At 46.0% G+C, this 15,888-nt stretch overlaps 7 non-coding genes across 7 annotated transcripts; all 7 read left to right on the top strand.

Annotated features, from left to right (window-relative positions):
• Nucleotides 1-1,990: 1,990 nt before the first annotated feature.
• Nucleotides 1,991-2,181, top strand: LOC130348831 (U2 spliceosomal RNA). The gene has a single exon (XR_008886311.1). It is a non-coding gene; the product is annotated as a U2 spliceosomal RNA (small nuclear RNA).
• A 2,081-nt stretch (nt 2,182-4,262) lies between these two features.
• On the top strand, nt 4,263-4,453 carry LOC130348830 (U2 spliceosomal RNA). Its single transcript, XR_008886310.1, has one exon. It is a non-coding gene; the product is annotated as a U2 spliceosomal RNA (small nuclear RNA).
• Nucleotides 4,454-6,537: 2,084 nt separating this feature from the next.
• Nucleotides 6,538-6,728, top strand: LOC130348829 (U2 spliceosomal RNA). The gene has a single exon (XR_008886309.1). It is a non-coding gene; the product is annotated as a U2 spliceosomal RNA (small nuclear RNA).
• A 2,091-nt stretch (nt 6,729-8,819) lies between these two features.
• On the top strand, nt 8,820-9,010 carry LOC130348894 (U2 spliceosomal RNA). Its single transcript, XR_008886367.1, has one exon. It is a non-coding gene; the product is annotated as a U2 spliceosomal RNA (small nuclear RNA).
• Nucleotides 9,011-11,100: 2,090 nt separating this feature from the next.
• On the top strand, nt 11,101-11,291 carry LOC130348893 (U2 spliceosomal RNA). Its single transcript, XR_008886366.1, has one exon. It is a non-coding gene; the product is annotated as a U2 spliceosomal RNA (small nuclear RNA).
• Nucleotides 11,292-13,377: 2,086 nt separating this feature from the next.
• Nucleotides 13,378-13,568, top strand: LOC130348892 (U2 spliceosomal RNA). Its single transcript, XR_008886365.1, has one exon. It is a non-coding gene; the product is annotated as a U2 spliceosomal RNA (small nuclear RNA).
• Nucleotides 13,569-15,659: 2,091 nt separating this feature from the next.
• On the top strand, nt 15,660-15,850 carry LOC130348891 (U2 spliceosomal RNA). The gene has a single exon (XR_008886364.1). It is a non-coding gene; the product is annotated as a U2 spliceosomal RNA (small nuclear RNA).
• Nucleotides 15,851-15,888: the final 38 nt, after the last annotated feature.

Genomic DNA, 15,888 nt, shown 5'->3' with positions numbered 1-15,888 from the left:
CTGCTGCTGCAGCCAAAAAACAAAAGGTGGTGCTGCTGCTGCTTCTGCTTCTGCTTGTGTCTGGCCGCTGTTGGAGCGTCCAGGCACAGGACTTCTGCTGCTGCTGACTAAATGGCCTCCTTAATTGGATCATTTGAGTAGCCAGCACACCTGTGCAGGTAGGGCATGACATGATAGGCAGCTGCCTTGATAGCGGGTGGGTGCTGAATGTTCCTAATTGACAAAATAAGATTAATGCTTATGAAGAAATATAAAATCTCATCCCTTCCCCAATATCGCGCCACACCCCTACCCCTTAATTCCCTGGTTGAACTTGATGGACATATGTCTTTTTTCGACCGTACTAACTATGTAACTATGTAACATAACATGGGGGGGGGGGGTCTCCTGGCTGTTCACACAGGTGTGTCATTGCTGTACATTGACCATGCATTGCTTCTGTGGTATTGCAAAGGCAAAGACAAATGCTTCCAGCCATCCATTGCACTAATGGATTGGTCATCAGCTGGCTGTCTATGTCCCGCATCAATATAGACCAAAGTACAGAGGGTTAGGCTATGCTATTGTGCACCTACCTGATGCATCAGAAGGTGCGAGGCCCTTGCTAAATTCTGTGCACAGACTTTGAGATCTATGCTTTAGACTGTATCTAAACCTGCTCCAACATGGACTGACATTCTGGCCTACTTTCAGCCGATGCGACTTGTCTGTCGCTGAACAGTCGCTTTTTATGTATTCAGCACCTATGTATAATGTTGTAAAAATGCTCTAGAAGCTAAAGTCGCAGAAATGTCACACATATTTGGCCTGCAACTTTCTGTGCGACAAATTCAGACAGGAAAAATCAGTATAAATCCTTAGAAAATTATCCCCCAGTGTCTCCATCTGCTGGCGGTATTGAATAAGCATTGCTGCACTGATGGGGTATGCATTAGACGAAAAAAAAGAAGAAAAAGAAGAATAATACGCCCAGAAAAGAGGGAAAAGGAGAAAAACGTAAAAAAACCTGAAAAAAAAGTAAGAGGAAGAGAAGGGAAAAAAAGGTGGAAATGGGTTTAAAAGTGATTTCGGCGGAGAAATATATATATATATATATATATATATATATATATATATACGCGCACACACACACATATATATAAACGTATTCTCCGTTGAGATATTGCAGCCGCTGCTGTGTCCAGGCCCAGGAGCCTTAGCACTGTGCTGTGATGTCACTCAATACCACTGACATCACTAGGTGTAAACAACATCTCTCCTTTGCTGTGTATGTGACTATGGAGCTGTTTGGTGATGTCGTCTATTATGGCCTTCATAGAAGCAACAGGAGATTGTTGCATCCATCTAGAACCCTCAGAACTACAGTGCTATGATGTCACTCACTTCCACAGGCCTTGCAGAGTGTAAACAACAACAACCCAGCTTTGTTGTGTATGTAACCATAGGGATTTGTGATGTCACCTAGAACCTTCACAGCAGCGACAGCTTTATGAGGAGCATCAGCACTGCTCTGCCTGAGCAGAACCATCACCGCCATAGGTTGTCAAATAACCCGGGTTTAACCCACACAGGTAAGTCCAATGGGGTGCAGGCATGTCCTCTATGCTTACAGCTTCCCGTGGGTGTTGGTTTGATACCGTTTGGGGACAGCCAAGGAGGCATCTGCAGGCAACAAAGGTAGGTGTGTGCTTGTGTGTGTGTTTCCTATGCAGATCCTAAGCCCAGTGTCACATGCAAGTAGGAGGAGTAAGAAGGGTTCCTGGCAAATCCGGGTTATGGATTGCATTTAAAAAGGCCCCGTGGGAGTGCAATGGGCCCCTGTCTTGCTGCTTAGCAATAATGGTATGGGTTTAGGTTCTGCTGTGTGTACTGGTGGTTGACTGCCCCCCAGCCCAGAGTGTGCATGGAAAATTGTCTGGCAGCCTCCCTGACAGCAAGCAGTGATAGTGCCCATGAAGGGGACCTTGTTGGGCCCGCCCCTTTCACGGTTATCGCTTCTCGGCCTTTTGGCTAAGATCAAGTGTAGTATCTGTTCTTATCAGTTTAATATCTGATACGTCCCCTATCTGGGGACCATATATTAAATGGATTTTTGAGAACGGGGGCCGATTTCGAAGCTTGCTTCCGTCGCCCTATGCATTGACCCGATATGGCAGTATCTTCGGGTACAGTGCACCACCCCCTTACAGGGTTAAAAAGAAAGATTCCTACTTTCATTGCTACCTGCTTGCTGGCTAGCCAGCTAGCCAGCCCTGTGGGCCTTGCTGCTGCTGCTGCTGCAGCCAAAAAACAAAAGGTGGTGCTGCTGCTGCTTCTGCTTCTGCTTGTGTCTGGCCGCTGTTGGAGCGTCCAGGCACAGGACTTCTGCTGCTGCTGACTAAATGGCCTCCTTAATTGGATCATTTGAGTAGCCAGCACACCTGTGCAGGTAGGGCATGACATGATAGGCAGCTGCCTTGATAGCGGGTGGGTGCTGAATGTTCCTAATTGACAAAATAAGATTAATGCTTATGAAGAAATATAAAATCTCATCCCTTCCCCAATATCGCGCCACACCCCTACCCCTTAATTCCCTGGTTGAACTTGATGGACATATGTCTTTTTTCGACCGTACTAACTATGTAACTATGTAACATAACATGGGGGGGGGGGGGTCTCCTGGCTGTTCACACAGGTGTGTCATTGCTGTACATTGACCATGCATTGCTTCTGTGGTATTGCAAAGGCAAAGACAAATGCTTCCAGCCATCCATTGCACTAATGGATTGGTCATCAGCTGGCTGTCTATGTCCCGCATCAATATAGACCAAAGTACAGAGGGTTAGGCTATGCTATTGTGCACCTACCTGATGCATCAGAAGGTGCGAGGCCCTTGCTAAATTCTGTGCACAGACTTTGAGATCTATGCTTTAGACTGTATCTAAACCTGCTCCAACATGGACTGACATTCTGGCCTACTTTCAGCCGATGCGACTTGTCTGTCGCTGAACAGTCGCTTTTTATGTATTCAGCACCTATGTATAATGTTGTAAAAATGCTCTAGAAGCTAAAGTCGCAGAAATGTCACACATATTTGGCCTGCAACTTTCTGTGCGACAAATTCAGACAGGAAAAATCAGTATAAATCCTTAGAAAATTATCCCCCAGTGTCTCCATCTGCTGGCGGTATTGAATAAGCATTGCTGCACTGATGGGGTATGCATTAGACGAAAAAAAAGAAGAAAAAGAAGAATAATACGCCCAGAAAAGAGGCGAAAAGGAGAAAAACGTAAAAAAACGTGAAAAAAAAGTAAGAGGAAGAGAAGGGAAAAAAAGGTGGAAATGGGTTTAAAAGTGATTTCGGCGGAGAAATATATATATATATATATATATATATATATATATATATACGCGCACACACACACATATATATAAACGTATTCTCCGTTGAGATATTGCAGCCGCTGCTGTGTCCAGGCCCAGGAGCCTTAGCACTGTGCTGTGATGTCACTCAATACCACTGACATCACTAGGTGTAAACAACATCTCTCCTTTGCTGTGTATGTGACTATGGAGCTGTTTGGTGATGTCGTCTATTATGGCCTTCATAGAAGCAACAGGAGATTGTTGCATCCATCTAGAACCCTCAGAACTACAGTGCTATGATGTCACTCACTTCCACAGGCCTTGCAGAGTGTAAACAACAACAACCCAGCTTTGTTGTGTATGTAACCATAGGGATTTGTGATGTCACCTAGAACCTTCACAGCAGCGACAGCTTTATGAGGAGCATCAGCACTGCTCTGCCTGAGCAGAACCATCACCGCCATAGGTTGTCAAATAACCCGGGTTTAACCCACACAGGTAAGTCCAATGGGGTGCAGGCATGTCCTCTATGCTTACAGCTTCCCGTGGGTGTTGGTTTGATACCGTTTGGGGACAGCCAAGGAGGCATCTGCAGGCAACAAAGGTAGGTGTGTGCTTGTGTGTGTGTTTCCTATGCAGATCCTAAGCCCAGTGTCACATGCAAGTAGGAGGAGTAAGAAGGGTTCCTGGCAAATCCGGGTTATGGATTGCATTTAAAAAGGCCCCGTGGGAGTGCAATGGGCCCCTGTCTTGCTGCTTAGCAATAATGGTATGGGTTTAGGTTCTGCTGTGTGTACTGGTGGTTGACTGCCCCCCAGCCCAGAGTGTGCATGGAAAATTGTCTGGCAGCCTCCCTGACAGCAAGCAGTGATAGTGCCCATGAAGGGGACCTTGTTGGGCCCGCCCCTTTCACGGTTATCGCTTCTCGGCCTTTTGGCTAAGATCAAGTGTAGTATCTGTTCTTATCAGTTTAATATCTGATACGTCCCCTATCTGGGGACCATATATTAAATGGATTTTTGAGAACGGGGGCCGATTTCGAAGCTTGCTTCCGTCGCCCTATGCATTGACCCGATATGGCAGTATCTTCGGGTACAGTGCACCACCCCCTTACAGGGTTAAAAAGAAAGATTCCTACTTTCATTGCTACCTGCTTGCTGGCTAGCCAGCTAGCCAGCCCTGTGGGCCTTGCTGCTGCTGCTGCTGCAGCCAAAAAACAAAAGGTGGTGCTGCTGCTGCTTCTGCTTCTGCTTGTGTCTGGCCGCTGTTGGAGCGTCCAGGCACAGGACTTCTGCTGCTGCTGACTAAATGGCCTCCTTAATTGGATCATTTGAGTAGCCAGCACACCTGTGCAGGTAGGGCATGACATGATAGGCAGCTGCCTTGATAGCGGGTGGGTGCTGAATGTTCCTAATTGACAAAATAAGATTAATGCTTATGAAGAAATATAAAATCTCATCCCTTCCCCAATATCGCGCCACACCCCTACCCCTTAATTCCCTGGTTGAACTTGATGGACATATGTCTTTTTTCGACCGTACTAACTATGTAACTATGTAACATAACATGGGGGGGGGGGGTCTCCTGGCTGTTCACACAGGTGTGTCATTGCTGTACATTGACCATGCATTGCTTCTGTGGTATTGCAAAGGCAAAGACAAATGCTTCCAGCCATCCATTGCACTAATGGATTGGTCATCAGCTGGCTGTCTATGTCCCGCATCAATATAGACCAAAGTACAGAGGGTTAGGCTATGCTATTGTGCACCTACCTGATGCATCAGAAGGTGCGAGGCCCTTGCTAAATTCTGTGCACAGACTTTGAGATCTATGCTTTAGACTGTATCTAAACCTGCTCCAACATGGACTGACATTCTGGCCTACTTTCAGCCGATGCGACTTGTCTGTCGCTGAACAGTCGCTTTTTATGTATTCAGCACCTATGTATAATGTTGTAAAAATGCTCTAGAAGCTAAAGTCGCAGAAATGTCACACATATTTGGCCTGCAACTTTCTGTGCGACAAATTCAGACAGGAAAAATCAGTATAAATCCTTAGAAAATTATCCCCCAGTGTCTCCATCTGCTGGCAGTATTGAATAAGCATTGCTGCACTGATGGGGTATGCATTAGACGAAAAAAAAGAAGAAAAAGAAGAATAATACGCCCAGAAAAGAGGCGAAAAGGAGAAAAACGTAAAAAAACGTGAAAAAAAAGTAAGAGGAAGAGAAGGGAAAAAAAGGTGGAAATGGGTTTAAAAGTGATTTCGGCGGAGAAATATATATATATATATATATATATATATATATATATATATATACGCGCACACACACACATATATATAAACGTATTCTCCGTTGAGATATTGCAGCCGCTGCTGTGTCCAGGCCCAGGAGCCTTAGCACTGTGCTGTGATGTCACTCAATACCACTGACATCACTAGGTGTAAACAACATCTCTCCTTTGCTGTGTATGTGACTATGGAGCTGTTTGGTGATGTCGTCTATTATGGCCTTCATAGAAGCAACAGGAGATTGTTGCATCCATCTAGAACCCTCAGAACTACAGTGCTATGATGTCACTCACTTCCACAGGCCTTGCAGAGTGTAAACAACAACAACCCAGCTTTGTTGTGTATGTAACCATAGGGATTTGTGATGTCACCTAGAACCTTCACAGCAGCGACAGCTTTATGAGGAGCATCAGCACTGCTCTGCCTGAGCAGAACCATCACCGCCATAGGTTGTCAAATAACCCGGGTTTAACCCACACAGGTAAGTCCAATGGGGTGCAGGCATGTCCTCTATGCTTACAGCTTCCCGTGGGTGTTGGTTTGATACCGTTTGGGGACAGCCAAGGAGGCATCTGCAGGCAACAAAGGTAGGTGTGTGCTTGTGTGTGTGTTTCCTATGCAGATCCTAAGCCCAGTGTCACATGCAAGTAGGAGGAGTAAGAAGGGTTCCTGGCAAATCCGGGTTATGGATTGCATTTAAAAAGGCCCCGTGGGAGTGCAATGGGCCCCTGTCTTGCTGCTTAGCAATAATGGTATGGGTTTAGGTTCTGCTGTGTGTACTGGTGGTTGACTGCCCCCCAGCCCAGAGTGTGCATGGAAAATTGTCTGGCAGCCTCCCTGACAGCAAGCAGTGATAGTGCCCATGAAGGGGACCTTGTTGGGCCCGCCCCTTTCACGGTTATCGCTTCTCGGCCTTTTGGCTAAGATCAAGTGTAGTATCTGTTCTTATCAGTTTAATATCTGATACGTCCCCTATCTGGGGACCATATATTAAATGGATTTTTGAGAACGGGGGCCGATTTCGAAGCTTGCTTCCGTCGCCCTATGCATTGACCCGATATGGCAGTATCTTCGGGTACAGTGCACCACCCCCTTACAGGGTTAAAAAGAAAGATTCCTACTTTCATTGCTACCTGCTTGCTGGCTAGCCAGCTAGCCAGCCCTGTGGGCCTTGCTGCTGCTGCTGCTGCAGCCAAAAAACAAAAGGTGGTGCTGCTGCTGCTTCTGCTTCTGCTTGTGTCTGGCCGCTGTTGGAGCGTCCAGGCACAGGACTTCTGCTGCTGCTGACTAAATGGCCTCCTTAATTGGATCATTTGAGTAGCCAGCACACCTGTGCAGGTAGGGCATGACATGATAGGCAGCTGCCTTGATAGCGGGTGGGTGCTGAATGTTCCTAATTGACAAAATAAGATTAATGCTTATGAAGAAATATAAAATCTCATCCCTTCCCCAATATCGCGCCACACCCCTACCCCTTAATTCCCTGGTTGAACTTGATGGACATATGTCTTTTTTCGACCGTACTAACTATGTAACTATGTAACATAACATGGGGGGGGGGGGGTCTCCTGGCTGTTCACACAGGTGTGTCATTGCTGTACATTGACCATGCATTGCTTCTGTGGTATTGCAAAGGCAAAGACAAATGCTTCCAGCCATCCATTGCACTAATGGATTGGTCATCAGCTGGCTGTCTATGTCCCGCATCAATATAGACCAAAGTACAGAGGGTTAGGCTATGCTATTGTGCACCTACCTGATGCATCAGAAGGTGCGAGGCCCTTGCTAAATTCTGTGCACAGACTTTGAGATCTATGCTTTAGACTGTATCTAAACCTGCTCCAACATGGACTGACATTCTGGCCTACTTTCAGCCGATGCGACTTGTCTGTCGCTGAACAGTCGCTTTTTATGTATTCAGCACCTATGTATAATGTTGTAAAAATGCTCTAGAAGCTAAAGTCGCAGAAATGTCACACATATTTGGCCTGCAACTTTCTGTGCGACAAATTCAGACAGGAAAAATCAGTATAAATCCTTAGAAAATTATCCCCCAGTGTCTCCATCTGCTGGCGGTATTGAATAAGCATTGCTGCACTGATGGGGTATGCATTAGACGAAAAAAAAGAAGAAAAAGAAGAATAATACGCCCAGAAAAGAGGCGAAAAGGAGAAAAACGTAAAAAAACGTGAAAAAAAAGTAAGAGGAAGAGAAGGGAAAAAAAGGTGGAAATGGGTTTAAAAGTGATTTCGGCGGAGAAATATATATATATATATATATATATATATATATATATATATATATATATACGCGCACACACACACATATATATAAACGTATTCTCCGTTGAGATATTGCAGCCGCTGCTGTGTCCAGGCCCAGGAGCCTTAGCACTGTGCTGTGATGTCACTCAATACCACTGACATCACTAGGTGTAAACAACATCTCTCCTTTGCTGTGTATGTGACTATGGAGCTGTTTGGTGATGTCGTCTATTATGGCCTTCATAGAAGCAACAGGAGATTGTTGCATCCATCTAGAACCCTCAGAACTACAGTGCTATGATGTCACTCACTTCCACAGGCCTTGCAGAGTGTAAACAACAACAACCCAGCTTTGTTGTGTATGTAACCATAGGGATTTGTGATGTCACCTAGAACCTTCACAGCAGCGACAGCTTTATGAGGAGCATCAGCACTGCTCTGCCTGAGCAGAACCATCACCGCCATAGGTTGTCAAATAACCCGGGTTTAACCCACACAGGTAAGTCCAATGGGGTGCAGGCATGTCCTCTATGCTTACAGCTTCCCGTGGGTGTTGGTTTGATACCGTTTGGGGACAGCCAAGGAGGCATCTGCAGGCAACAAAGGTAGGTGTGTGCTTGTGTGTGTGTTTCCTATGCAGATCCTAAGCCCAGTGTCACATGCAAGTAGGAGGAGTAAGAAGGGTTCCTGGCAAATCCGGGTTATGGATTGCATTTAAAAAGGCCCCGTGGGAGTGCAATGGGCCCCTGTCTTGCTGCTTAGCAATAATGGTATGGGTTTAGGTTCTGCTGTGTGTACTGGTGGTTGACTGCCCCCCAGCCCAGAGTGTGCATGGAAAATTGTCTGGCAGCCTCCCTGACAGCAAGCAGTGATAGTGCCCATGAAGGGGACCTTGTTGGGCCCGCCCCTTTCACGGTTATCGCTTCTCGGCCTTTTGGCTAAGATCAAGTGTAGTATCTGTTCTTATCAGTTTAATATCTGATACGTCCCCTATCTGGGGACCATATATTAAATGGATTTTTGAGAACGGGGGCCGATTTCGAAGCTTGCTTCCGTCGCCCTATGCATTGACCCGATATGGCAGTATCTTCGGGTACAGTGCACCACCCCCTTACAGGGTTAAAAAGAAAGATTCCTACTTTCATTGCTACCTGCTTGCTGGCTAGCCAGCTAGCCAGCCCTGTGGGCCTTGCTGCTGCTGCTGCTGCAGCCAAAAAACAAAAGGTGGTGCTGCTGCTGCTTCTGCTTCTGCTTGTGTCTGGCCGCTGTTGGAGCGTCCAGGCACAGGACTTCTGCTGCTGCTGACTAAATGGCCTCCTTAATTGGATCATTTGAGTAGCCAGCACACCTGTGCAGGTAGGGCATGACATGATAGGCAGCTGCCTTGATAGCGGGTGGGTGCTGAATGTTCCTAATTGACAAAATAAGATTAATGCTTATGAAGAAATATAAAATCTCATCCCTTCCCCAATATCGCGCCACACCCCTACCCCTTAATTCCCTGGTTGAACTTGATGGACATATGTCTTTTTTCGACCGTACTAACTATGTAACTATGTAACATAACATGGGGGGGGGGGGGTCTCCTGGCTGTTCACACAGGTGTGTCATTGCTGTACATTGACCATGCATTGCTTCTGTGGTATTGCAAAAGGCAAAGACAAATGCTTCCAGCCATCCATTGCACTAATGGATTGGTCATCAGCTGGCTGTCTATGTCCCGCATCAATATAGACCAAAGTACAGAGGGTTAGGCTATGCTATTGTGCACCTACCTGATGCATCAGAAGGTGCGAGGCCCTTGCTAAATTCTGTGCACAGACTTTGAGATCTATGCTTTAGACTGTATCTAAACCTGCTCCAACATGGACTGACATTCTGGCCTACTTTCAGCCGATGCGACTTGTCTGTCGCTGAACAGTCGCTTTTTATGTATTCAGCACCTATGTATAATGTTGTAAAAATGCTCTAGAAGCTAAAGTCGCAGAAATGTCACACATATTTGGCCTGCAACTTTCTGTGCGACAAATTCAGACAGGAAAAATCAGTATAAATCCTTAGAAAATTATCCCCCAGTGTCTCCATCTGCTGGCGGTATTGAATAAGCATTGCTGCACTGATGGGGTATGCATTAGACGAAAAAAAAGAAGAAAAAGAAGAATAATACGCCCAGAAAAGAGGCGAAAAGGAGAAAAACGTAAAAAAACGTGAAAAAAAAGTAAGAGGAAGAGAAGGGAAAAAAAGGTGGAAATGGGTTTAAAAGTGATTTCGGCGGAGAAATATATATATATATATATATATATATATATATATATATATATATATACGCGCACACACACACATATATATAAACGTATTCTCCGTTGAGATATTGCAGCCGCTGCTGTGTCCAGGCCCAGGAGCCTTAGCACTGTGCTGTGATGTCACTCAATACCACTGACATCACTAGGTGTAAACAACATCTCTCCTTTGCTGTGTATGTGACTATGGAGCTGTTTGGTGATGTCGTCTATTATGGCCTTCATAGAAGCAACAGGAGATTGTTGCATCCATCTAGAACCCTCAGAACTACAGTGCTATGATGTCACTCACTTCCACAGGCCTTGCAGAGTGTAAACAACAACAACCCAGCTTTGTTGTGTATGTAACCATAGGGATTTGTGATGTCACCTAGAACCTTCACAGCAGCGACAGCTTTATGAGGAGCATCAGCACTGCTCTGCCTGAGCAGAACCATCACCGCCATAGGTTGTCAAATAACCCGGGTTTAACCCACACAGGTAAGTCCAATGGGGTGCAGGCATGTCCTCTATGCTTACAGCTTCCCGTGGGTGTTGGTTTGATACCGTTTGGGGACAGCCAAGGAGGCATCTGCAGGCAACAAAGGTAGGTGTGTGCTTGTGTGTGTGTTTCCTATGCAGATCCTAAGCCCAGTGTCACATGCAAGTAGGAGGAGTAAGAAGGGTTCCTGGCAAATCCGGGTTATGGATTGCATTTAAAAAGGCCCCGTGGGAGTGCAATGGGCCCCTGTCTTGCTGCTTAGCAATAATGGTATGGGTTTAGGTTCTGCTGTGTGTACTGGTGGTTGACTGCCCCCCAGCCCAGAGTGTGCATGGAAAATTGTCTGGCAGCCTCCCTGACAGCAAGCAGTGATAGTGCCCATGAAGGGGACCTTGTTGGGCCCGCCCCTTTCACGGTTATCGCTTCTCGGCCTTTTGGCTAAGATCAAGTGTAGTATCTGTTCTTATCAGTTTAATATCTGATACGTCCCCTATCTGGGGACCATATATTAAATGGATTTTTGAGAACGGGGGCCGATTTCGAAGCTTGCTTCCGTCGCCCTATGCATTGACCCGATATGGCAGTATCTTCGGGTACAGTGCACCACCCCCTTACAGGGTTAAAAAGAAAGATTCCTACTTTCATTGCTACCTGCTTGCTGGCTAGCCAGCTAGCCAGCCCTGTGGGCCTTGCTGCTGCTGCTGCTGCAGCCAAAAAACAAAAGGTGGTGCTGCTGCTGCTTCTGCTTCTGCTTGTGTCTGGCCGCTGTTGGAGCGTCCAGGCACAGGACTTCTGCTGCTGCTGACTAAATGGCCTCCTTAATTGGATCATTTGAGTAGCCAGCACACCTGTGCAGGTAGGGCATGACATGATAGGCAGCTGCCTTGATAGCGGGTGGGTGCTGAATGTTCCTAATTGACAAAATAAGATTAATGCTTATGAAGAAATATAAAATCTCATCCCTTCCCCAATATCGCGCCACACCCCTACCCCTTAATTCCCTGGTTGAACTTGATGGACATATGTCTTTTTTCGACCGTACTAACTATGTAACTATGTAACATAACATGGGGGGGGGGGGTCTCCTGGCTGTTCACACAGGTGTGTCATTGCTGTACATTGACCATGCATTGCTTCTGTGGTATTGCAAAGGCAAAGACAAATGCTTCCAGCCATCCATTGCACTAATGGATTGGTCATCAGCTGGCTGTCTATGTCCCGCATCAATATAGACCAAAGTACAGAGGGTTAGGCTATGCTATTGTGCACCTACCTGATGCATCAGAAGGTGCGAGGCCCTTGCTAAATTCTGTGCACAGACTTTGAGATCTATGCTTTAGACTGTATCTAAACCTGCTCCAACATGGACTGACATTCTGGCCTACTTTCAGCCGATGCGACTTGTCTGTCGCTGAACAGTCGCTTTTTATGTATTCAGCACCTATGTATAATGTTGTAAAAATGCTCTAGAAGCTAAAGTCGCAGAAATGTCACACATATTTGGCCTGCAACTTTCTGTGCGACAAATTCAGACAGGAAAAATCAGTATAAATCCTTAGAAAATTATCCCCCAGTGTCTCCATCTGCTGGCGGTATTGAATAAGCATTGCTGCACTGATGGGGTATGCATTAGACGAAAAAAAAGAAGAAAAAGAAGAATAATACGCCCAGAAAAGAGGCGAAAAGGAGAAAAACGTAAAAAAACGTGAAAAAAAAGTAAGAGGAAGAGAAGGGAAAAAAAGGTGGAAATGGGTTTAAAAGTGATTTCGGCGGAGAAATATATATATATATATATATATATATATATATATATATATATATACGCGCACACACACACATATATATAAACGTATTCTCCGTTGAGATATTGCAGCCGCTGCTGTGTCCAGGCCCAGGAGCCTTAGCACTGTGCTGTGATGTCACTCAATACCACTGACATCACTAGGTGTAAACAACATCTCTCCTTTGCTGTGTATGTGACTATGGAGCTGTTTGGTGATGTCGTCTATTATGGCCTTCATAGAAGCAACAGGAGATTGTTGCATCCATCTAGAACCCTCAGAACTACAGTGCTATGATGTCACTCACTTCCACAGGCCTTGCAGAGTGTAAACAACAACAACCCAGCTTTGTTGTGTATGTAACCATAGGGATTTGTGATGTCACCTAGAACCTTCACAGCAGCGACAGCTTTATGAGGAGCATCAGCACTGCTCTGCCTGAGCAGAACCATCACCGCCATAGGTTGTCAAATAACCCGGGTTTAACCCACACAGGTAAGTCCAATGGGGTGCAGGCATGTCCTCTATGCTTACAGCTTCCCGTGGGTGTTGGTTTGATACCGTTTGGGGACAGCCAAGGAGGCATCTGCAGGCAACAAAGGTAGGTGTGTGCTTGTGTGTGTGTTTCCTATGCAGATCCTAAGCCCAGTGTCACATGCAAGTAGGAGGAGTAAGAAGGGTTCCTGGCAAATCCGGGTTATGGATTGCATTTAAAAAGGCCCCGTGGGAGTGCAATGGGCCCCTGTCTTGCTGCTTAGCAATAATGGTATGGGTTTAGGTTCTGCTGTGTGTACTGGTGGTTGACTGCCCCCCAGCCCAGAGTGTGCATGGAAAATTGTCTGGCAGCCTCCCTGACAGCAAGCAGTGATAGTGCCCATGAAGGGGACCTTGTTGGGCCCGCCCCTTTCACGGTTATCGCTTCTCGGCCTTTTGGCTAAGATCAAGTGTAGTATCTGTTCTTATCAGTTTAATATCTGATACGTCCCCTATCTGGGGACCATATATTAAATGGATTTTTGAGAACGGGGGCCGATTTCGAAGCTTGCTTCCGTCGCCCTATGCATTGACCCGATATGGCAGTATCTTCGGGTACAGTGCACCACCCCCTTACAGGGTTAAAAAGAAAGATTCCTACTTTCATTGCTACCTGCTTGCTGGCTAGCCAGCTAGCCAGCCCTGTGGGCCTTGCTGCTGCTGCTGCTGCAGCCAAAAAACAAAAGGTGGTGCTGCTGCTGCTTCTGCTTCTGCTTGTGTCTGGCCGCTGTTGGAGCGTCCAGGCACAGGACTTCTGCTGCTGCTGACTAAATGGCCTCCTTAATTGGATCATTTGAGTAGCCAGCACACCTGTGCAGGTAGGGCATGACATGATAGGCAGCTGCCTTGATAGCGGGTGGGTGCTGAATGTTCCTAATTGACAAAATAAGATTAATGCTTATGAAGAAATATAAAATCTCATCCCTTCCCCAATATCGCGCCACACCCCTACCCCTTAATTCCCTGGTTGAACTTGATGGACATATGTCTTTTTTCGACCGTACTAACTATGTAACTATGTAACATAACATGGGGGGGGGGGGGGGTCTCCTGGCTGTTCACACAGGTGTGTCATTGCTGTACATTGACCATGCATTGCTTCTGTGGTATTGCAAAGGCAAAGACAAATGCTTCCAGCCATCCATTGCACTAATGGATTGGTCATCAGCTGGCTGTCTATGTCCCGCATCAATATAGACCAAAGTACAGAGGGTTAGGCTATGCTATTGTGCACCTACCTGATGCATCAGAAGGTGCGAGGCCCTTGCTAAATTCTGTGCACAGACTTTGAGATCTATGCTTTAGACTGTATCTAAACCTGCTCCAACATGGACTGACATTCTGGCCTACTTTCAGCCGATGCGACTTGTCTGTCGCTGAACAGTCGCTTTTTATGTATTCAGCACCTATGTATAATGTTGTAAAAATGCTCTAGAAGCTAAAGTCGCAGAAATGTCACACATATTTGGCCTGCAACTTTCTGTGCGACAAATTCAGACAGGAAAAATCAGTATAAATCCTTAGAAAATTATCCCCCAGTGTCTCCATCTGCTGGCGGTATTGAATAAGCATTGCTGCACTGATGGGGTATGCATTAGACGAAAAAAAAGAAGAAAAAGAAGAATAATACGCCCAGAAAAGAGGCGAAAAGGAGAAAAACGTAAAAAAACGTGAAAAAAAAGTAAGAGGAAGAGAAGGGAAAAAAAGGTGGAAATGGGTTTAAAAGTGATTTCGGCGGAGAAATATATATATATATATATATATATATATATATATATATATATATATACGCGCACACACACACATATATATAAACGTATTCTCCGTTGAGATATTGCAGCCGCTGCTGTGTCCAGGCCCAGGAGCCTTAGCACTGTGCTGTGATATCACTCAATACCACTGACATCACTAGGTGTAAACAACATCTCTCCTTTGCTGTGTATGTGACTATGGAGCTGTTTGGTGATGTCGTCTATTATGGCCTTCATAGAAGCAACAGGAGATTGTTGCATCCATCTAGAACCCTCAGAACTACAGTGCTATGATGTCACTCACTTCCACAGGCCTTGCAGAGTGTAAACAACAACAACCCAGCTTTGTTGTGTATGTAACCATAGGGATTTGTGATGTCACCTAGAACCTTCACAGCAGCGACAGCTTTATGAGGAGCATCAGCACTGCTCTGCCTGAGCAGAACCATCACCGCCATAGGTTGTCAAATAACCCGGGTTTAACCCACACAGGTAAGTCCAATGGGGTGCAGGCATGTCCTCTATGCTTACAGCTTCCCGTGGGTGTTGGTTTGATACCGTTTGGGGACAGCCAAGGAGGCATCTGCAGGCAACAAAGGTAGGTGTGTGCTTGTGTGTGTGTTTCCTATGCAGATCCTAAGCCCAGTGTCACATGCAAGTAGGAGGAGTAAGAAGGGTTCCTGGCAAATCCGGGTTATGGATTGCATTTAAAAAGGCCCCGTGGGAGTGCAATGGGCCCCTGTCTTGCTGCTTAGCAATAATGGTATGGGTTTAGGTTCTGCTGTGTGTACTGGTGGTTGACTGCCCCCCAGCCCAGAGTGTGCATGGAAAATTGTCTGGCAGCCTCCCTGACAGCAAGCAGTGATAGTGCCCATGAAGGGGACCTTGTTGGGCCCGCCCCTTTCACGGTTATCGCTTCTCGGCCTTTTGGCTAAGATCAAGTGTAGTATCTGTTCTTATCAGTTTAATATCTGATACGTCCCCTATCTGGGGACCATATATTAAATGGATTTTTGAGAACGGGGGCCGATTTCGAAGCTTGCTTCCGTCGCCCTATGCATTGACCCGATATGGCAGTATCTTCGGGTACAGTGCACCACCCCCTTACAGGGTTAAAAAGAAAGATTCCTACTTTCATTG

Source organism: Hyla sarda, unplaced genomic scaffold, assembly GCF_029499605.1.
Source record: "Hyla sarda isolate aHylSar1 unplaced genomic scaffold, aHylSar1.hap1 scaffold_888, whole genome shotgun sequence".
Lineage (NCBI taxonomy): Eukaryota > Metazoa > Chordata > Amphibia > Anura > Hylidae > Hyla > Hyla sarda.
This window is presented reverse-complemented; position numbering and strand designations above follow the sequence as displayed.